At 47.1% G+C, this 22,999-nt stretch overlaps 2 long non-coding RNA genes across 3 annotated transcripts in view; both read left to right on the forward strand.

The window, feature by feature from the left end:
- Window positions 1–22,999, forward strand: part of LOC137521407 (uncharacterized) — a 91,396-nt gene that overhangs the window by 32,240 nt on the left and 36,157 nt on the right. The gene's annotated exons all lie outside the window — the stretch shown is intronic.
- Window positions 15,030–21,912, forward strand: LOC137521385 (uncharacterized). 2 transcript variants are annotated; one of them, XR_011022116.1, is made up of 3 exons: window positions 15,030–15,627; window positions 17,347–17,462; window positions 19,546–21,912. It is a non-coding gene; the product is annotated as an uncharacterized lncRNA (long non-coding RNA). The 2 variants fall into 2 exon arrangements; XR_011022115.1 differs by having other exon boundaries at window positions 15,030–17,462.

Consider the following 22,999-nt stretch of genomic DNA (forward strand, 5'->3'; position numbering starts at 1 on the left):
CACAAGAAACACACCACCAAGGAGTTGATGGATCCCTATCAGTTCGCCTACAGGGCCAACAGGTCCGTGGAGGATGCCATCAATATCAGCCTGGAGCACGTTCTGAGCCACCTAGACAGACCAAACACCTATGTCAGGATCCTCCTCTTGGACTTCAGCTCCGCCTTCAATACTATCAGCCCCGACATCCTCTCGGACAGGCTAGCTCTCCTCAATGTGCATCCCAGCCTCTGTCGCTGGCTGAAGGACTTTCTCTCAAACAGGACTCAGACAGTCAAGCTGGGCACCTTCTCCTCGCAGATGCGAGTCACCAACACGGGTGCCCCCCAGGGCTGCGTCCTGTCCCCCATGCTGTTCTCGCTGTACACAAACTTCTGCATCTCAACAAACAGCTCGGTCCAGGTCATCAAGTTTGCAGATGATACCACCATCCTTGGTCTTATAGAAGGGAGCGATGAACGAGCCTATCGCCAACAGATTGCGGATATCTGCAACTGGTGCAAGGCAAACAAGCTTGTACTGAACACAGCTAAAACCGCAGAACTGATCATTGATTTCAGAAAAGGCCGTTCCGAACTCCCCCCGGTCCTCATTGAAGGCACTGAGGTGGCCACGGTCCCGCACGCACGTTTCCTAGGCACCACCATATCCAGCAATCTAAGGTGGGAGGCAAACGTCACAATGGTACAGAAGAAAGCGCAACAACGGTTGTTTTTCCTACGACAGCTGAAAAAGTTTGGAATGTCACAAGACATTATGACCTGCTTCTACACTGCTGCCATTGAGTCAATAATTGGCTCTTCCATCATCGTGTGGTATGCAGGGGCCTCTGTGAGCGACAGGTACAGGCTACAAAGAGTCATAAAGTCTGCCGAAAGGATCATCGGTACTCCCCTCCCACCACTCAACTTTCTCTACTCGTCCAGACTACGCTCAAGGGCCGCTAGGATAGCAAGTGACCCCACCCACCCTGGCAACCGCTATTTCAGTCTCCTCCCCTTATGCCGCCGCTACAGGTCCTTACCCACCAGGACCACTAGACACAGAAACACCTTCTTTCCACAAGCCATCGACCTCCTCAACGGTCCCCCCCAAGCGCACTCCCTAGCTCCAGCGCTTACAACCGGGAAGTAGCCCGCCCATGGTACATCCCCTTAACTATCCTAGAGCTATTCAACTATGCTACTGCCCTCCTGTACTAATACTGTATAATTGTATATCTGTTTATGGTAAATGTATATCTGTATTACTTGTCTTGTGTATGACTCGAGCCTGCCTGTGCCAACCCCTGCACTTGGCCAATAAACTTGATTCTGATTCTGAGCCTGCATACCCACTATTCAATGCTGGAGGGGAGCGCAGAGCCCGAGGTGAGGGAGGGGGGGGACCGTCCCCCCTCCACTCTGACGTGCCACCAAGCTTTCCCCTCATGCTGCGACCCCTCCAGATCCTAGCGGCGGGGCACCCCTGTAAATAGATTGCCCCCACCCCAGGGCATGTTGGGGGCACGGGCCCCCCTAAAATAGGGCTAGCGACGCCCATGCATGGGACAAAGGTCCCAAGAAGTGGTGGGTTCTGTGGTGACAAAAATGGCCCCTGTGCTTTCTTCATCCAGTGTCACCAGTCAACATCACCACCAGTCAACTACAGAGGTGTTTGGTGGCCAGGTGGAGGGTCCAGAAAGTCACTTATGGGTTCCAGTTCTTTTGTTGAACTGGGCATTTTGTATGATGAGGCAGCTGATCCAACGTGGTTGCCATCTGGTGTGTTAGCTACTAGCAGGCGTGAGCAGCTTGTACAGAGCAGACGGTTTGCCAACAGCCTGAAAGTGCTTTGCAGTCTGTCAGTACGCGCCACCAGTCCAATGCTGAGCATCGAGATGCTAGAACAGGTCGCACCACTGCTGGACGTGCACGCACGTCCCCTGCATGGAATTATTTTACTGTTCTGGAAGAGGATGAATCCAGGGCAGTCTGTTCTGTGTGCTGTAAATCGGTGAGCAGAGGCAAATCGGGCACTGGGTTCGGCACTTCAGGGCTGATAAGCCATCTGCACAACCACCACAGACGGGAGTTTGAATATGTAAAAGATGGGTGGAGGAAAAGCAGCAGCAACAAGCCCCTCCACTTTTTTTTTCTACTTGTGCTGTCCCTATGCAACCTGCTCAGTCCCATTACACTTCAAATCCCTCTGCATGTCACTCTGGAAGAGGGCTCCAGACCTTAGCAAGCACCTCGTCATCACCCTTGTTGGTTTCCACTGAATCACCAGTGTTCCAGCGTCAGGTCTCTGTGCCAGAAATGTTGCAGAGGAAGCAATAAATATAAATAATGCGCTCCTGGCAAGGCTGTTGGGCCAACAGCTGCTGCCTTACCAGTTTGTGGACTGTGCCCCCTTCTGCTGATGAACAGTGTTGCTCCACAATGGCGGATCCCCAGCCGCAATTATTTTGCCAGGAATGCTATCCCTGCCCTTCACCAGCACATTGTGGAGTGTGTCGGCCGGTCTATGGATCACGCTGTCGGTGGCAAGGTGCACTTCACTATGGATGGCTGGAGCAGCAGGCAAGGGCAGGGAAAGTACCTTACTTTTACCGCCCATTGGGTCACCCTACATGGTGCTGCTGAGAAGGGTGCAAGATCTGGAGCATCTCAGCTGGTTTGTCCTGCCACATGGGTTAAAGGAGAGGCCTGTTCCACTTCCCTCTGCTACCTGTTCTGTCCAAGGCCAGTCTGCCATTGCTGAGCCTCCCAGCAAGTGGTCCCACTCCTACACTAGTCTGCAGCACCATTAATGCCAAGCAGTGCTGAAAATGGAATAAATGGACGAATACAGGCAAACCGGATCTGTAATCCTTGCAGCCTTACACGATCAGATTCGGCAGTGGCTGACCCCCCGAAAACTGGAAACAGGTGTGGTGGTGTCTGATAATGGTGCCAACATGCTGGCTGCCATTTCGGAAGGTGGCTATACCCACTTACCTTGCTTGGCCCACGTTAGTGTTGGGCGAACAGTGTTCGCCACTGTTCGGGTTCTGCAGAACATCACCCTGTTCGGGTGATGTTCGAGCTCGGCCGAACACCTGATGGTGTTCGGCCAAACTGTTCGGCCATATGGCCGAACTAAGAGCGCATGGCCGAACGTTACCAGAACGTTCGGCCAGCGCTGTGATTGGCCGAACGGGTCACGTAGTTCGGACCCGAACGCGCTCTGATTGGCCGAACGGGTCACGTGGTTCGGGTAAATAAATACCCGATCCACGTCATTTCTCCGCCATTTGTCTGTGGGTTTAGCTTTGGGTAGGCAGGCAGGGTAGTTCTCTCTCCAGCCAGGCTAGCCAGGGTCCCCCGGTCATTGTGTCGCTGCTGGGAATAGTAGTACACCGCTCACCCACACTATATAGCATTGTGTTTACTGCCACTCTGTGTGTCTGCTGGGAACAGTAGTACACCGCTCACCCTGTATAGCATTGTGCTCTGTGTCGCTGCTGGGAATAGTAGTACACCGCTCACCCACACTATATAGCATTGTGTTTACTGCCACTCTGTGTGTCTGCTGGGAACAGTAGTACACCGCTCACCCTGTATAGCATTGTGCTCTGTGTCGCTGCTGGGAATAGTAGTACACCGCTCACCCACACTATATAGCATTGTGATTACTGCCACTCTGTGTGTCTGCTGGGAACAGTAGTACACCGCTCACCCACCACTGTATAGCATTGTACTCTGTGTCACTGCTGGGAACAGTAGTACACCGCTCAGCCACACTATATAGCATTGTGTTTACTGCCACTCTGTGTCTCTGCTGGGAACAGTAGTACACCGTTCACCCACCACTGTATAGCATTGTGCTCTGTGTCGCTGCTGGAAACAGTAGTACACCGCTCAGCCACCACTGTATAGCATTGTGTTTACTGCCACTCTGTGTCTCTGCTGGGAACAGTAGTACACCGCTCACCCACCACTGTATAGCATTGTGCTCTGTGTCGCTGCTGGGACCAGTAGTACACCGCTCAGCCACCACTGTATAGCATTGTGTTTACTGCCACTCTGTGTCTCTGCTGGGAACAGTAGTACACCGCTCACCCACCACTGTATAGCATTGTGTTTACTGCCACTCTGTGTCTCTGCTGGGAACAGTAGTACACCGCTCACCCACCACTGTATAGCATTGTGCTCTGTGTCGCTGCTGGGAATAGTAGTACACAGCTCACCCACACTATATAGCATTGTGTTTACTGCCACTCTGTGTCTCTGCTGGGAACAGTAGTACACCGCTCATCCACCACTGTAAAGCATTGTACTCTGTGTCGCTGCTGGGAACAGTAGTACACCGCTCAGCCACACTATATAGCATTGTGTTTACTGCCACTCTGTGTCTCTGCTGGGAACAGTAGTACACCGCTCACCCACCACTGTATAGCATTGTGCTCTGTGACGCTGCTGGGAACAGTAGTACACCGCTCAGCCACCACTGTATAGCATTGTGTTTACTGCCACTCTGTGTCTCTGCTGGGAACAGTAGTACACCGCTCACCCACCACTGTATAGCATTGTGCTCTGTGTCGCTGCTGGGAACAGTAGTACACCGCTCAGCCACCACTGTATAGCATTGTGTTTACTGCCACTCTGTGTCTCTGCTGGGAACAGTAGTACACCGCTCAGCCACACTATATAGCATTGTGTTTACTGCCACTCTGTGTCTCTGCTGGGAACAGTAGTACACCGCTCACCCACCACTGTATAGCATTGTGCTCTGTGACGCTGCTGGGAACAGTAGTACACCGCTCAGCCACCACTGTATAGCATTGTGTTTACTGCCACTCTGTGTCTCTGCTGGGAACAGTAGTACACCGCTCACCCACCACTGTATAGCATTGTGCTCTGTGTCGCTGCTGGGAACAGTAGTACACCGCTCAGCCACCACTGTATAGCATTGTGTTTACTGCCACTCTGTGTCTCTGCTGGGAACAGTAGTACACCGCTCAGCCACACTATATAGCATTGTGTTTACTGCCACTCTGTGTCTCTGCTGGGAACAGTAGTACACCGCTCACCCACCACTGTATAGCATTGTGCTCTGTGACGCTGCTGGGAACAGTAGTACACCGCTCAGCCACCACTGTATAGCATTGTGTTTACTGCCACTCTGTGTCTCTGCTGGGAACAGTAGTACACCGCTCACCCACCACTGTATAGCATTGTGCTCTGTGTCGCTGCTGGGAACAGTAGTACACCGCTCAGCCACCACTGTATAGCATTGTGTTTACTGCCACTCTGTGTCTCTGCTGGGAACAGTAGTACACCGCTCACCCACCACTGTATAGCATTGTGCTCTGTGTCGCTGCTGGGAATAGTAGTACACCGCTCACCCACCACTGTATAGCATTGTGCTCTGTGTCGCTGCTGGGAATAGTAGTACACCGCTCACCCGCCACTGTATAGCATTTCTGTACTGCCACTGTACTGCTGCCAGTCAGCGTGTACTTTAAGGATAAGTGAAATGAAGAAGAAATCCTGTGAAAGAGGGAGGGGCAAGGGAAGAGGTGTTTCCCCTGACGGTTCACATACAGGCCACAGTGGAGCACCGAAGAAAACCCACTCAATACCGCCCATGTTGTCCAGGAAATCAACCCTCACAAATCCAAAAGAACAGGACCAGATAATTAATTGGATGACCTCTCAAGCGTCCAGCAGTGGGTTAAGCAGCACCAGCACATCACGCACGAGGTCCGAGTCCTCAGCCAGTTACAAGGAGCCAGTGGGCACAAAGCTGACACAACCGGCAGCAACACCACGCACACAACTGCCAAATAACCAGTCCGAAGAATTTCCTCAGGACACAATTAGGTATTCGCAGGAGCTATTCCCAGCCCAACAAACTTCCACCTTTCAAAGGTCAATGGAACAGCCAGAAATTTTGTGCCCGGATTCACAACCATTGACTGTGGGAAATGCACCGCGCACTGAAATGCAAGGCGAGTCCGAGGAGGACTTTGCAACCCAAATCCCAGAGCAAGTTGGGCAGGAGGGGTTTCAATTGCAGGAGGTCGGCCGAGAAGATCTTGAAGACGACGTTGGAGTGTGCTGCGCAGAGGTTGTTGTGGGGAGCTCTACTCCACGGCGGCGGCCCACAATCACATATGACGAGTTTGAGGAGATGGAAGAGGAGGAGGGTATGGACAATGTTGACAGAGACCCAGATTTTGTATGTGAAGGAGAACATCGCCGTCGTAGCAGCACAGATGAGTCTGTTGAAGAACCCACTGCTGCACGAGTTCGCCTTGTGCCACAAGGTAGGCAGCGCGAAATTTCAGGCACCACAAGCGTGGAAGTTCAAGTGAGACGCAAAAGAGGCACAAACAGAAATCGCCAGCAAGGCAGGTGCTCCAAAGTCTGGCCTTTCTTTGAAGACTGCAGTGAGGATGGTACCATGGTGATTTGCAAGGTGTGCAAGACCCGCCTGAGCAGGGGGAAACATATTAACAACCTCTCCACCACCAGCATGACCCGCCACATGGTATCCAAACATCCCACTCTGTGGCCGCCAGGACAGGGTACCAGCAACACTGCCTCCCTTGGGGTCACCAGACTCACCACCAGACCCTCCTCAGCAGCAGCAGTAGCCCAGCCATTGCGTGGTTCACAACAACATTCACAAACATCAGACGACGCTGACACTGTCACTTTCCGGAATAGTGCTCTTGAGGTCTCCCAGTCATCAAACACAACAACCAACAGCCGTTCAGTGTGCAGCCCTACGGTTCAGTTGTCTGTCTCGGAGATGCTTGAGCGCAAGAGGAAATTGCCAGCAAATGACTCCCAGGCCGTGGCACTAACAGCCAGCATAGCCAAGCTTCTGGCCTGCGAAATGCTGCCATATCGAGTGGTGGAGACAAACAGCTTCAAGGGCATGATGTCAGTGGCCATCCCATGTTACATGGTTCCCAGCCGCTACCACTTTGCGCGCTCTGCAGTGCCTGAGTTGCATGAGCACGTGGTCAGCAAAATAACCCGAAGCTTGAAGAATGCCGTTACCTGCAAGGTTCACCTCACCACTGACACCTGGACGAGTGCGTTCGGCCAGGGTCGATACATCTCCCTTACCGCGCACTGGGTGAACCTTGTGGAGCCTGGCAGCGATTCCTCACCTGCTACGGCGCGGGTGTTGCCCACGCCGCAAACAGCTGCACCGCCGTCCCTCCCACTGGATAACAACAACAGCACCTACCTCTCTGACTCCTTCTCCTCCAACGCATCTCAAAGCTGTACCTCATCCGGAAACGCTAACCCAGCAGCAGTAGGATCGTGGAAGCAGTGCAGCACAGCTGTTAGCATGCGTCAGCAAGCGTTGCTGAAGCTGATCTGCCTTGGGGATAAGCAGCACACAGGGGAGGAAATTTGGAGGGGAATAAAGGAACAGACGAATTTGTGGCTGGCACCGCTGGACCTGAAACCGGGCATGGTTGTGTGTGATAATGGGAGTAATCTCATTCGCGCTTTAAGGTTGGCTAAGCTGACACACATCCCTTGCCTGGCGCACGTGATGAACCTAGTAGTTCAGCGGTTCCTGAGGACATACCCAGGCGTGGCCGATCTTCTGTTAAAGGGGCGACGAGTGGCCAAACATTGTAGAAATTCCAGTACTGCTTCGGGGGCACTCGCCAAGATGCAGGAGCGCTTCAATCTCCCCCACCATCGCTTGCTGTGTGATGTCCCTACGCGCTGGAATTCTACGCTGCACATGCTAGCCCGCTTTTGCTAGCAGAAGAGTGTAGTGGTCCAGTACATGACGACGCAGTACCGAGGCGCATCCGGACAGCTGCCAAGCTTCTGTGGATCCGATTGGGCCAACATGTTGGACCTCTGCCAAGTCCTCCAAAATTTTGAGCAATGCACGTTGCTTGTGAGCAGTGACAACTCTTCAGTCAGCATTACCATACCACTGCTGTGTTTACTGAAGAAGTCAATGTTGAAAATCAAGGAAACAGCTGTCATGATGCAACTGGGGGAATCTAAAGGAGAAAACGATCAGCGTGATGGTACCAACATCAGGCCATCCGCCTCAGGAAACGCTGGCCCCAGCAGCTATGACGAAGAAGAGGAGGAGGAACAGCTGGAGTTGGAGCAGGAATTTCATGCCACCACTGACGAGGGCCAGAGCGGTGCACGTTGGACTTCCACAATTCAGCGCGAATGGTCAGCAGAAGCAGACCAGGAAGAAGGTGACGACTATGATGCATCACTACAACTATCACAACGCTCACAAGAGGATGATGAGGATTCTGGCAGGACTCTGGCACACATGGCTCAATTCATGCTAGACTGCATTGAACGCGACCCACGCATTGTGCGCATTCTGGACAACACCAATTACTGGGTTTATACCCTTCTGGATCCACGGTACAAACACAATGTTCCAAAACTGCTTGAAGAAAGAGTCAGACAGGTCAAAATGGAAGAATACCAGCAGGCCCTTGTGGAGACTTTAGAGAGGAGATTGACATCCTCCCCCTCCTCTAGCCAGTTGTACGCCGACAGACTGACTTCCGCAAACCCAGGACGACCAGGAGGGCAGCAAACAACACAAGCCGCAGCTAGTGCCCAAAAGGGAATGGTATCGGCAGTGTCCTTGGAGTGGGAAAATTTTCTGACACCCATGCAGCAGCCCACAGAACAGCAAGCGTGCAGATCCACCTCCAACACCGATCGCCTGGAGAAGATGGTCAAGGACTACATGTCAGATGGCGTAGCTGTGCTGAACAATCCATCTGCACCCTTCAACTATTGGGTATCGAAGCTAGACACCTGGCACGAACTGGCAATGTACGCAATAGAGGTGCTGGCTTGCCCGGCAGCCAGCGTTATGTCGGAACGCTGTTTCAGTGCTGCCGGAGGCATCGTCACAGATCGGCGTATCCGCCTCTCCACAGAAAATGCAGACCGTCTGACTCAAATTAAAATGAATCAATCCTGGATTGGAAACGACTATGCAACACTCCTGGACCCCAACCAAGTAACATGAACAATGACCATCTGTGATGGGTTAGCGTTTCCGGTCCCTGTTTATTGAACCTCTTATCTGTATTACATTTATGACTGCATGGCGGCAAAAAGCATGCTATCTGCACGCTTCTTGTCCTCATGCAAGGCCTGGGTTGCTGTGTCTGAAAGCGTGGCCTTCTCCTCCTGCGCCTCCTCCTGTTCCATCACGTGTGCTGCTGCTGGGTTAGCGTTGCCGGTCCCTGTTTATGGAACCTCTTATCTTTATTACATTTATGACTGCATGGCAGTAAAAAGCATGCTATCCGCACGCTTCTTGTCCTCATGCAAGGCCTGGGTTGTTGTGTCTGAAAGCGTGACCTTCTCCTCCTGCGCCTCCTCCTGTTCCATCACGTGTGCTGCTGCTGGGTTAGCGTTGCCGGTCCCTGTTTATGAAACCTCTTATCTTTATTACATTTATGACTGCATGGCAGTAAAAAGCATGCTATCCGCACGCTTCTTGTCCTCATGCAAGGCCTGGGTTGTTGTGTCTCAAAGCGTGGCCTTCTCCTCCTGCGCCTCCTCCTGTTCCATCACGTGTGCTGCTGCTGGGTTAGCGTTGCCGGTCCCTGTTTATGGAACCTCTTATCTTTATTGCATTTATGACTGCATGGCGGCAAAATGCATGCTATCCGCACGCTTCTTGTCCTCATGCAAGGCCTGGGTTGTTGTGTCTCAAAGCGTGGCCTTCTCCTCCTGCGCCTCCTCCTGTTCCATCACGTGTGCTGCTGCTGGGTTAGAGTTTCCGGTCCCTGTTTATTGAACCTCTTATCTGTATTACATTTATGACTGCATGGCAGCAAAAAGCATGCTATCCGCACGCTTCTTGTCCTCATGCAAGGCCTGGGTTGTTGTGTCTCAAAGCGTGGCCTTCTCCTCCTGCGCCTACTCCTGTTCCATCACGTGTGCTGCTGCTGGGTTAGCGTTGCCGGTCCCTGTTTATGGAACCTCTTATATGTATTACATTTATGACTGCATGGCGGCAAAAAGCATGTTACCTGTGCAAAGAAAACAGACATTTCCCGCATTTAAAAGACAGTTTTCCCTTTGAAACTTTAAAATCGATTTTCTCAAAAACCATAAGCTCTTTTTGCTACATTTATTTTCCTCTTGTACCCACTCCCAAGGTGCACATACCCTGTAAATTTGGGGTATGTAGCATGTAAGGAGGCTTTACAAAGCACGAAAGTTCGGGTCCCCATTGACTTCCATTATGTTCGGAGTTCGGCGCGAACACCCGAACATCGCGGCCATGTTCGGCGAACGTTCGCGAACCCGAACATCCAGGTGTTCGCCTAACACTAGCCCACGTCTTCAACCTTGTAGTCCAGAAGTTTTTACTGACTTTTGAGGGGTTGAAGGACACTGTGGCCTCAGCACAAAAAGTGTCAGCCCACATCCGTCGCTCCGCAACTGCCACCGCGGCCTTGAAACTGCTGCAGCGCCGCCATAGCCTGCTGCAGCACAGGCTTATTTCTGATTGTCTGACGCAGTGGAACTCCACCCTCCACATGCTGGAGAGGTTGTGGGAGCAGCGCATGGCGGTCAGGCTATACCTGTCTGAGACATCTTCCACCAGAACAGGGCCACTGGACTACATTACTGGGGACCAGTGGCAGCTGATTGGACAGGTGTGCAAAGTGTTGGAGCCATTTGAGCAGGCAACAAAAGTGGTCAGTGAGGAGCACTGCAGCATATCAGAAGTGCTCCCTCTTGTCTTCATGCTGGACAAGGCTCTTGACAAACTGCTCGAACAGGGGGAGGAAGCCCTACTGAACAGTGGGGGAGTGAGATAGCATGCTCAAGTCCGGGATGAGGAGGCAGAGATTGTGGATGCAGAAGAGCCCATAGTCCGGGGGTGGGATTCTGATGATGAGCTGGAGCTTGATGACAGTTCTGACAGCCAGGAAGAGGTGATGAATGATACACATCTCTTCCCTGTGGCTGTGCATATGCTCCAGTGCCTCCGTAAGGACCCCCGGATTAAAAGATTGAAATCAAGGCTCGACATGTGGGTGGCCACCATCTTAGATCCCCGGTGCAAGGGGAAAATACGCCAGTTCATACCCCCATCCCAAGGAAACGACAGGATGAGCCAGATCCGGGATGCCCTTCTTCGTTGGGTAGAAGATGCGTTTCCTGCACCTGTATCCCGGGCCCAAGCTACCAAGCCTTATCACACTCAGCAAAGATCTAGTGGTCCCACTCCCAGTAGAAGCACCAATAGCCAATCTGTGAACCTGCTGAGTATGCTGAAGGAATTTTACCAGCCAATGCCAGATACTCCTAGCAGCAGCACCACCATCGAAGAAAGTGGTCAGCGACCAGCGGCTGGCCCGTATGGTGAATGATTACTTGGGGTCTGGCAGTGCTCCAGACAATATGGAGAGTAATGATGACCCCATGGAGTACTGGACAAAACAACTGGATACCCGGACTGAACTCGCTCAGTATGCACTGGAGGTTCTTGCATGCCACGCCGTCAGTGTTCTTTCTGAGCGAGTATTTAGCGCTGCAGGTGGGGTGGTCACCAACCAACAGACCCGTCTGTCCACAGACAATGTGGACATACTAACGTTCATAAAGATGAACGAGTCAAGGCTCAATGACAATTACAAGGCCCCTCTTGTCACAGACGGCAAGGCCGGTCTGCGGGTGAGGTCAATCGATCAGAGTCAGAAATCCTCTCACACTGTCATTTTTCTCATCACGAAGCGTAACCCGACTTCACAATTTGATGAACTGACTCGCGGAGGGAGCGTTCTGACGCCAAAGGATTCACCACACACATACAATTCAAAGATCTGCCACCAAGTGGGTTACACCGCCCGCTAATGTAATCATGCTAATACTTCGAGACGCTCTGTTAACCCTTTGCAGTATGCAGGAACCTGGGTCAAATCTTTATATCTGGGCCGGGTTCTCGCATACGGGTTATACAAGTACACTTCTATTAAACACAGGGTAGCGGTTTCAGGAGAATAGGTAGGATTGTGTATATTCAGAACAGATTGTAACCATAACGATTTTTAAAACGTTTTTATAACTAAGTTGCATTACATACATTTACACAGATGAACACCTAGACACAAAGCTTAAAATAAAAGGGATAAAATCAGAAAGTTCTTACTGTAGTTATGGCTGATCAGTCCATTTGGAGAATGAAGAAAACAAAGTCCAGTTAAAGTAGGCATTAATGTTAAGAGTCCTTGAATCACAGCATGAGTTCAGTCCTTCTTGAACACATGCTCCAAGCTCTTCTTTAGCACATGAAATGAGGAAGGACAGAGGCGGGCTCTGCTGGCCCCATATTTATACAATCTTAGAATTGGGGCTGGGTTACCTTCAAACTAGGTGGAGGGAAGGCGGGGTTATCTCCTGGCAGCAAGGTTGCCACCCCCAGACGCAGAGCAAGAAAATGTAACCTTTATTAATAATCAGTGTGACTCCTCCCCAGAGTGGTGCATCGCAAATCCGAGGCTATATTTATAAGCGGCCTGCGACCCTGTATCAGATGAGGCTACACATGCCTATTCTATCGCATTCGCTCTACGCAGGTTGCATAAAGCAGCTTCCTGACTGACCCCTGACAGTTGGGAAACTTTAATTCGGATGAATGATAGAACTGCTTTATGGGTATCAGAATATGTATTTTTTGTCTTTCCGAGACAAGCCTATTTTGAAATACAAATATATTAAAGTTTCCTTTGTCTGAGTGTAAGGTTTTGGAGGGAGCTCTTATCTGGCCAGTTCGATCTGGCTTTTGGGAGAGAGGGCTGTGGCAGATAGAGGTCCTCCCCGGGAGGTCGGACTACGTGTGAAATTCTTTGCTGACCTAAGCAGGACATGGGGGGGGGGGGGGGGGGGAAGTTACTGTACTCTGCAATGCTCTCAGAGAGAAAGGAAAGACATTTGTGTCATGATCGCTGCTGCAGCAGGTATTGCTGGAAGTAGTAGTGCTGCAGCTCAGGCAGTTCTGATCTCTTTCCATGCAAGCTGCATAGCTTTGTCTGCCTTTCCCTGCTGTCAGCTTGTGACTGATTATCATTCACCTGTGTGGGAATCTGCATGTCTGCTCCCATTGGATGACCTCAGTATAAAGATCTGCTTCCTGCAGGACTCAGTTTAAGCCTGTCTTGCTGTTGCTTCAGCCCCCGATCGTGTTTCTTGTTCTAAAGATACTTTGCTGGTCTTTGCATCATATATTGGTTCATTGCCAATATATATGCATACCAGCACGTTTATTATTTTCCTTGTATTCGTGTTACGTTGATACATCAGTGTCGCTGATGTATACGTACACGAACTGTTTATATCCTGTGTGCAGTTAGTCAGCTTTCCAGCAAGTTTTTGTTAGGTTGCGCGTATCCTGATCACCCGTGCTGAGTTAGTTACCCTGCTCCTGGTTCTGTTTGTGGATTGCGTTCATTTCTGCGAAGAGATAACGAATCCTTCTGAATCCTGTTCCCTGTATTGCTCCAGTCTTAGTCAGTGTTCCTGCTTATGTCATATATCGGTTTATTGCCGATATATACATATGTTAGTCAGACGTTACAAATAGTTTCATTGATAGCTGTAATTGTAATACGCTAGGAAAACATACTTATTGTATATCTGTCTGTGTTACGTTCATCTATCTTGATCCTGCTATTTCCTGACGATCCTGTCCTGTCTTTGTGAGGCACGCCATCGCTGCAACGCATTGGCTGCCTCATTCCAGTCTGTCTTGTTGTGGACGCTTGCTGTCACTAAGTAGCGGCTAGCTAGCAAGCGTTCATTCTGTCTACCTGTCCTGATCTCCTCAGTTCTGGTTTATGCGCTCAGCGCTACTTTGCGCTGAGACGTTATAGCGAAAGCATTGTTTGTGGCTGTCGGATCTGCACCGGCTCTGTGCGCCACAATCTCCTTTTGGAGTCAGTCCTCCCCTCCACTATACTAGGGATAGCCTGTTTCCTTGTGCTAGTGTGTGTACCTCCTCCACGTCAGCTCATGCGTTGCATGCTGACTGTGGAGAATACACCACCAAGCCTACATCCATGGCTACAATTACTAGGTAATGCCAATGATGTTGATCCAGGGATTTTATCTGATTGCCATCTGGAGTCGGGAAGGAATTTTTACCTTGTAAGGGTTTTTTCGCCTTCCTCTGGATCAACAGGGATATGTGAGGGAGCAGGGTGGAGTTGTACTTTGTACTGGTTGAACTCGATGGACGTATGTCTTTTTTCAACCAATGTAACTATGTAACTATGTAACTATGTAACTATGTAAGCCTCACATTATGAAAACCCCATTACCAATCCCCATTGTGGGGGGGATTCCCAGAAAGTATGACACTGTTAATTATGGTTCCTGTTCCTTTAAGAAATTTGAAGAACTTAGCTCTGAAACAGAAAATGAGTTTTTCTCTGAATGTGCCAGGTTCCTGGCCAATCCTGATCTCCAAGCGACTCCTGTTTCAACCTGGGCACTCCAGCTAGTTTATATTTTGTTTAAAGGGCAATTGTTTCAGTGGGCATTTGATGTTCTCAATCATTCCGATTTGAATGAGAGACCGCTGGAATTTCTAGCGTTTGTGATCTATAACTGGTTGCGCATAGATCCATTGCCTTTTCCTCTAAATAAACTCCTGGCAGCAGGCCAATCAGCTGCTCCTTCAATTGTTTGCAAAAATGATCAGCAAGCAGAGAGTGTTTCTGATAATTTTCCTGCAGCTTTGAATAAATCACCAAAGGCAGCAGGGTCTAAGGCAAAACGCAAACGTTCTAAGAAACGTGTCCGATCTGCAGAGTCGTTATCCTTAGCGACTGAGACCTATAATGAGATTCTGCCATTAACAGATAATGAAATGCAATTGTCTTTCAGGGGAGTTAAATGGACTTATTAAACTACTAATGAACTTTCATCACTGGCTAGGGAAAATAAAGATTTTTGTTTAAAAGAATTATCTGAGTATGATTATGAGGAGATATTACAGAGTATTTGTGATACAAGTCTGAAGAGTCTGTGTGAATGACTGGCTGTTAGGTAAGAAACACATTAGCAAGCTAGTCAGTAGGTAGAGAGGACATATTTTGCATCTTTTAGTAGTGATGGACCATTCTCCATAGAAAATCATTGGCAAGAACACAAGGTTACTGCAAGTTATAAAAACATACGGCTGTGCGCTGCGGTCACGCAGTGGGCATGAGGGATGAATCATACTTCCAAGTTGTGGATAGGCTGATGGTCGACTATACCCTCTGCAAACAAGTACTGAGCATGCGTGGCACGTGATATGGTTATATAACATTGTGTTGCAATAAGCGCGTAACCCTGAATTAACTGTTTCAGGGAATGCGCAACTTAACTAGAACTAGTTACGTTTATGAAAATATTGACTATAAGTCATCCAACCGTAGTGAAGCTCATGCCTGTGCATCCCCAGGATGCAATAGGGAAAATGGGTGGAGCTATGAGTATAAGAAAGAGAGATTTCCCTTGCTCTGATGGGACTCTCCACTACTGACGAGTTGTGTGATGTTGTGTATGCGCTGCCTCCTGACGATCGCTGGTCCCCCGATACGGAGTGATGATGCAATATCCGGTAATGTATTGATTCTTTACTCTATTACTTATCCATGATTCACTGCTATACCTGTAAATAATGTAAATAATTGAATAAATATCCTAATACAGTGTGAAGTCGTAAGCTATGTATTTACCTAGTCTGTGTGCTAGTGTGAGTCGAGTGTGAGGCCTTAGCAACGCCAAAAACATAGCATTACATAAATGGCGACGAGGATGACTTTTGACCTCTGAAATATATTGCCTATGATTCTGTGGGTCTCTGGGTGTAATTTTGCAAAATTTGGCATTTTGCCAGTTAGTGGGGCAATTAATCTAAATCTTTGTAAAATTGCCCCTGTATGGTATATTGACTTGATACTTGGTATATATATATTTTAGGACAGATTACAGGTGTGGGCAAAGTTTGGAGTCGATAGCTCCTCCCACTTAGTTTCAAGTCAAGATATCTTTTGAATTAAGCAAAATTTATCTGTGGGAAGTTTGACCATTGGTGTCTAGAAGTTGAGGGGCACCTCTGGTCAAAACCACGCCCAGTTGGCAGTGTGCCAAAAGTAAGGCAATATGTTTAAGAAAAAGGCCAAATGCCCAAAAGAACCTGCGGAGATCCCCGGCTGGACCGAGTCTCCGTATAATATTATAGAAGTGGAATTAGCTAGCCATGGGTTGGCAGAATCGTGGGATAAGCAGTTGAAAGAATCAGAACCGGTTGATTTAGTTCAAGTACTTGAGAAACTCCCTGCCAAGGTAGGTGATGCAGTTACCCCAGCTAGAAGTAGCTGGGTGTTGGCCTCTGTATATCGTGGTGTGCACAAGCGATTGCAGAAGGCGTTCCAGGATCAAGAAAAGGCGGAACAGGCTCAACTTAAGGTTGAGGGACGCTGCCTGATGCTGGAATATAGTGGTTCCCTGTTAAAGCGGGTGATGTTGTTGCTCTCTCTAGATGTAGATAAAACTCTAGGGGGGGTTCCCCGTTAAAGCGGGTGATGTTGTTGCTCTCTCTAGATGTAGATAAGACTCTAGGGGGGGTTCCCCGTTGAAGCGGGTGATGTTGTTGCTCTCTCTAGATGTAGATAAGACTCTAGAGGGGGGCCCTGTTAAGGCGGGGCATGATGTCGCTCTCGGGCGGCATAGTGGAATGTTGTTGACAGCTTATAGAAAGCTTCAACAAAGATTGTGTAAGTTGAAAGAATCAGAATCCCTCAATGTTGTTACTTTACTTGAGGGTATTCCTGTTGGGAAAAGGGTAGTCCTGTTAGAAAAAGGAACTAGAGTAGGATGACAGAGTGATAGTTGCACAAGTGTCATCACAGGCAGCTGCAGATAAATACCAACATGTAACAGAATCTGCAGCTGGTAAAATAAATGTACTGGAGGAAGTAGCTGGGGAAGAGGCTCCTGTGATGACACATTTTGGATTGTTATCAGTGGAGCAGGGAGCTTCTGTAAATAAAAGGAAGCCAAACTCTGCCACTGATCATTGCACAAGAAATAGGACAATGTGCATTGAACTGGAATTGGAAGTGTTTAGCACAAATGTATTTTGTTCCATTTGAAAAGATTAGGAATAGCTGGGAACTTTCTTTAGGTTGTTACTGCTGTTTTTGTCCCTCTTAAGGAAAACCCCATATTTTTAATGATAAAATATGGATGGGAAAAAGGGGCAGAGAGTAACCTGACAGTGAATCTCAGCTTTTACTACTACGGTTTTTAATACAGTCTGTGTCTTTGTTGGTAGATTTCGGAGTATAATCTTGGAGTGCTGGGTTTAAACTTGTAAAGCAAATTCCTTAAAGTGACAGTATCTGACTGCACTGGCAGAGTTGAAATGGTAATATAATCTGGACAAGACAGGTGGGTTAACATTGTTGTTTCTAGTGAATGTTTTATATGGTGAATCCGTTATAGCGAGTCCTGATTAATCATGTATTCATATGTCTGGTTTTTGTTTAATTGAATGCATAGAGGAATGTTTTAAAAAAAATGCATTTGTGCACGGGCGGTGAGGGCTCCTAAGGAATGTGTGCGAGCCAGTGAGTGCTTGAGATGCTGCTCTCCTCAGCTGGGGGTGCTTGGCAAGCATTATTTTTTCATTCAGGAGTACATGCTGTAAAAAAAAAATATTGACCTTTAACTCTTACTTCATGGGACATGCATCTTGTTTGATAAAATAAATGGTTAAAGAGGTGAGAAATAGTAAAGCAACTTTCTTGTGTGCGTTGTGTGTTTGGTGCAGCACTGTGTGTTGTGCTGGGTTTTGCTAGAACTTCCAAATCCCTGCAAATGCTCACTTTTTATTTACAGGGTTAAATGTGATTATGATGTCACGGGGACATCTGCCAGCAAATTTTTCCCTTGGTTTCTAGCTATAATTGTGCAGGAGTGAAATTGTTTACCTGTTGAGCTAAGAAAGCTAGATTAGATGAGACTGTGTGAAAGAAATAGAATTGTGAAGTCTATTATGGCAATGTAGCATGAAAATATTGCGTAATTAGACCGAAAAACCTTTTTATATAATATGCCTGTGTCTCGCGTCTATTCAGAGTTTTGTTTTGGTTTTTTTTGCACTGCACATGTGCAGGGAGGGGCGCAGAAACACTGGGGAAAAGTTGAGGGGGGATAGGGCCAGAGGCGGCCGGCGTGTGCGCAACGGTGTATGAGGGCACGCGCGTGGCGGGTGCATGTACACAGCGGGCACATGCATGCGCAGCGAAAGGCCTAGCTTTTTTTTTTTAAACGGGCCAAGGTCATTAGTTACTAAATGAGATTTGTTTGTCTTGCAGAGAAATGCCTGGTTTCTCTAGGGTTGAATGTTGTACTGACTAGCTGAATGGCATGAAGTGGCAGAATGTGTTGATAATGAAGTGTGAATTGAGTTGTTTCTAATGAATTGTATGAAGTTTGCTTTGAGACCTTACTGATATAGAGTGTATTATATGTTCAAGAATACCTCTGTTAAAGATGCTAGAATGTATGCATATGCTAGTTTAGAATAATACAAACAAACTGTGAATATAACAGATTTTTGTTTATACCAGAAACTAGCTGGTGGGGCGGTTAAAGTAGAAACGATTTCTTATTGAAAAATGCATAAGGGTAGCTCCATATAGGGGAAAACCTGTATCAGCTGGGTTGGATTTGCATGCTTTAGAAGTTGTTATCATTAACCCCTCACAGGTTACAACCATTCCCACAGGTATAGGATGTAAAATACCTGACTAACATTATGGGCAAATAGCTACTCAATCCAGTTTTGCTCAGAAAGGAGTTATAGGGATAGGAGGAATAATTGACTCCGACTATCAAGAATAAATTAAAGTGATCATGATTAACCTGGGAAATAGTGAGTTAATTATTGGAAAAGGAGAGAGGATGGGTTAAAGTTTTTAGGGGAGGACACTGTGTATACACAGGCCAAAGAGTTGTATAGCCCAGGTTCTCCTGAGGGCCCTTTTACACTTAATGCGTTGGTATGCATTAGTACGCATACAATTTTGTTGTTTGTTTTTGTTTTTCTTGTTTTTTGTTGTTTTTTCCCCAATGGCGATGCATTGTGAATAGACTTCAATGTTTTTTCAGTGTATAGTGTGAAAGAGGCCATAGGGGGACACAGATGCTGGACTGTACATCAGTTGTTATTTTGATTACAGTTAACAGCAGCTGATTAAGTGTAAAGGGACCCTAATTCCTTTATTTGTAGAGAGGAAAGCCATCAGTAAAGGGTGATGAATATTTTGGTTCTACTAATACAGTAAATGTTGGAGCTAAAATGTGGGTCAGAATCCCCAAGGACCGCCTCCTCCAGCAGATGTGATTGCAGTAAGCAAGGACCGAACTCTGCTGGTAATGAGGCCAGAACAGGAAAAGTGGGAATATATCCCACAGGAAAAATGTTATTTGCAAGAATAAGTCACACTTGTTTGGGTTTTTTTTGCAGATTGATCTCCATGTCTATGGCATTGTCCTTGGAATCCTTGGTATCGTGTGGTTGGAAAGCTGTGGCGTTAATGCATGGACTTCAGGTATTCGAGTAACCGATACAGGCGATCCACAGTGACTTTCGTGTGGGGAAATAAAACCAAGGGTTGTCTACAGAGAAACTTTACCTGTAATGCTAGGCAAGCATGTGACGTTCTCAATGCTACTTTCAATGGAACATGTCTCGGTGGGGCCTACTTTGATATTTGTGGATATGATGGATGCTAAAGTGGACCCTGGGCATATAAAGAGACTACCTTCCACTTGTGCAAAGGTGGGGCAACATGCCTAAAGGACTGTGATTCATGCACGTTTCCAGCTGCCATAAACTGTTCTAAACCACACTAAATATGGAGAGAGTGGTATGACACTTTGTTAGGAGGATATGGGACATTGACTGGAACTCTTAATAGTCTTGATATTGAAACATTAGCAAATAAATTGCATAACGCTGGAAGTAAAATAAATGATGTCTTAACTTTACAAGCTAAATAGATGCCAACTATATGGGCGCCATTTAAAATTACAAGCTAAAATAGATGATGATTTGCTTGACTTAATTAACGCAAGTGCCTCTGTTATGTATGAAACAGATGTTGATATAACTAGAATTGGTAAACTGGACTATCTGTTCCATGCAAACCTTACAACATCAACAACAGAAAGGGTTATTTCAAACTATGTTGTTGACTGGATGTGAGGAGGTTTGGAGGACCGTGTTCAGTTCCATGATAAGAACTGATCACTGGATAGATATCAAAGCACCTAAAGTGATGTGCAATGATACACTTTGCATGGGACAATTAACACTTTACAATGTTACTAAAAGTAGTATAATATGTAAGTATGTTATTTTGCCATTATTAATTGGGCCAGAAGGTGATCAGCACTTCTGGGTACCTACGTTTTATGGACAGGTTATTGATGACAGCAACAGAACACATGATTTGACTTTTTGTGATAATACTTTAAACAGTAAAATATGTAAGTTACAGTCTACTGTATATGAACCTTGTTTGTTACAGAACACTGTAAACAAATGTGGGTGGACCATAATGCCTATAACATACCGCCGGATGGTGGAAATAACACCTCAAGTGGTATGTATAGTGACAGATCGTCAGGTGGTCCCTAAAATGAGGGTGCCTTTTGCAGGATGCATACACAATATCACTGTATTCCAATGGGAAAATGAAACTTTTATGTTGATGCCCGATATAGCGTTAACTACAAAGGTTTCCTGGCAAGGCCAAGGTTTGGAAGTTCCCAATTGGGATCTAAACCTGACTAAACTAAAGCGGATTGTTGAAAAATCTAACGGAAGTGAAAAAGTGCTATTAAAAAGTTGAATAGAAGTATAATCGTACACCAGCTCAGTACTACCGTGATTGCAAACAAAATTGTTAAAGTGGGCTCTGCCATAGCAGATGCCACCTCTCACCACTGGTGGGATGTATTTATGGGTTATTCGCCATCAGCAGAAACAATGATGAAGTGGATAGTTCATCCTATTTTTGATTGTAATGATTGTTATAGTTATCCTATCCAGATGGAACTGGTATGTGGCATATGGGATCTGTTGTAAGGGAAAAAAGTTGTCATGGTTAATGGTCATCACTAAGGACCGAATGTGATACAAGTCTGAAGAGTCTGTGTGAATGACTGGCTGTTAGGTAAGAAACACATTAGCAAGCTAGTCAGTAGGTAGAGAGGACATATTTTGCATCTTTTAGTAGTGATGGACCATTCTCCATAGAAAATCATTGGCAAGAACACAAGGTTACTGCAAGTTATAAAAACATACGGCTGTGCGCTGCGGTCACGCAGTGGGCATGAGGGATGAATCATACTTCCAAGTTGTGGATAGGCTGATGGTCGACTATACCCTCTGCAAACAAGTACTGAGCATGCGTGGCACGTGATATGGTTATATAACATTGTGTTGCAATAAGCGCGTAACCCTGAATTAACTGTTTCAGGGAATGCGCAACTTAACTAGAACTAGTTACGTTTATGAAAATATTGACTATAAGTCATCCAACCGTAGTGAAGCTCATGCCTGTGCATCCCCAGGATGCAATAGGGAAAATGGGTGGAGCTATGAGTATAAGAAAGAGAGATTTCCCTTGCTCTGATGGGACTCTCCACTACTGACGAGTTGTGTGATGTTGTGTATGCGCTGCCTCCTGACGATCGCTGGTCCCCCGATACGGAGTGATGATGCAATATCCGGTAATGTATTGATTCTTTACTCTATTACTTATCCATGATTCACTGCTATACCTGTAAATAATGTAAATAATTGAATAAATATCCTAATACAGTGTGAAGTCGTAAGCTATGTATTTACCTAGTCTGTGTGCTAGTGTGAGTCGAGTGTGAGGCCTTAGCAACGCCAAAAACATAGCATTACAGTATTGAACAAATCAACTTATTTGTGAAGCAAGGAAAGTTTGCATACACTACAGTTCAACACTTGCTACAGGTATTGGAGATTCTTAAGAATAAGGAATCTGCCAATCACCTGCTAATTAACCCAATATATGTCCCTGCCACAATCATATCTGCAAACTGTGATCAGCCTGAATGTTTAGCTAAGTATGCATGGGATCCCCCATTCAAGAAGGGAGAGATGGAAGCCCTGGTCTGTGAATGGAAGAATGATTCAAGTTCATTTTGTCAATTTTACAGTGCAAAAAGTGAATTAGTATTGAATGCATGCATTAAGTCTGCCTATAACCTAATAAAAACTGGTGTGTGTGGGTATGACTTTGTGGCTCCATTGATCGATGTGTGGAAAATGATTTTGGACAATTTTTATGCGATTCAATCAGTTGATACCAGGGAAGACACACTGTCAATTGGAGACTGTCCCACTTCTCCAGTTACTGAGTCCCTGCCATGTCTTGTGAATGTTCCTGTAACTCCACCCTGTACCATGGATAACTCAGTGTTACTTCCCAGTAAAACAGAAGCCACTGATACTTTCTTAACTTTGCCCTGCACAAATTTCTCAGCAGAGAATCCAGAGGTCCTGTTGACTTCTGAGTCCAGCCTAGCCAGTACTCATGAGTCTTTGTTCAGTGAAACAGACACCAGAAAAATCTTGCCTGTCTCTGCAAACACTTTTGCAGAAATTACCTGTGTTGATAAAGTTCAACTCCTGTCTGATCCAGCAGATGCCAATAGATGCACTACATCAGTTTCCGAGTCCCAGCAATCCTGTCCAGAAACCTCAGAACCCCAGCATCTGAATTTTCCAATTTTACAATTGAATGGTGATTCAGATGCGCAAACATTGTGTTTTGATCTTCCTGTTTCTACACCTCACTCTAGTTTTGTGAATAACTCAGAGCGTCTGCTATGTGAATCCGAAATCGCAGAATTATTACCGTGTTCAGAAAATGTTCCAG

This window comes from Hyperolius riggenbachi, chromosome 1 (genome assembly GCF_040937935.1).
Source record: "Hyperolius riggenbachi isolate aHypRig1 chromosome 1, aHypRig1.pri, whole genome shotgun sequence".
Lineage (NCBI taxonomy): Eukaryota > Metazoa > Chordata > Amphibia > Anura > Hyperoliidae > Hyperolius > Hyperolius riggenbachi.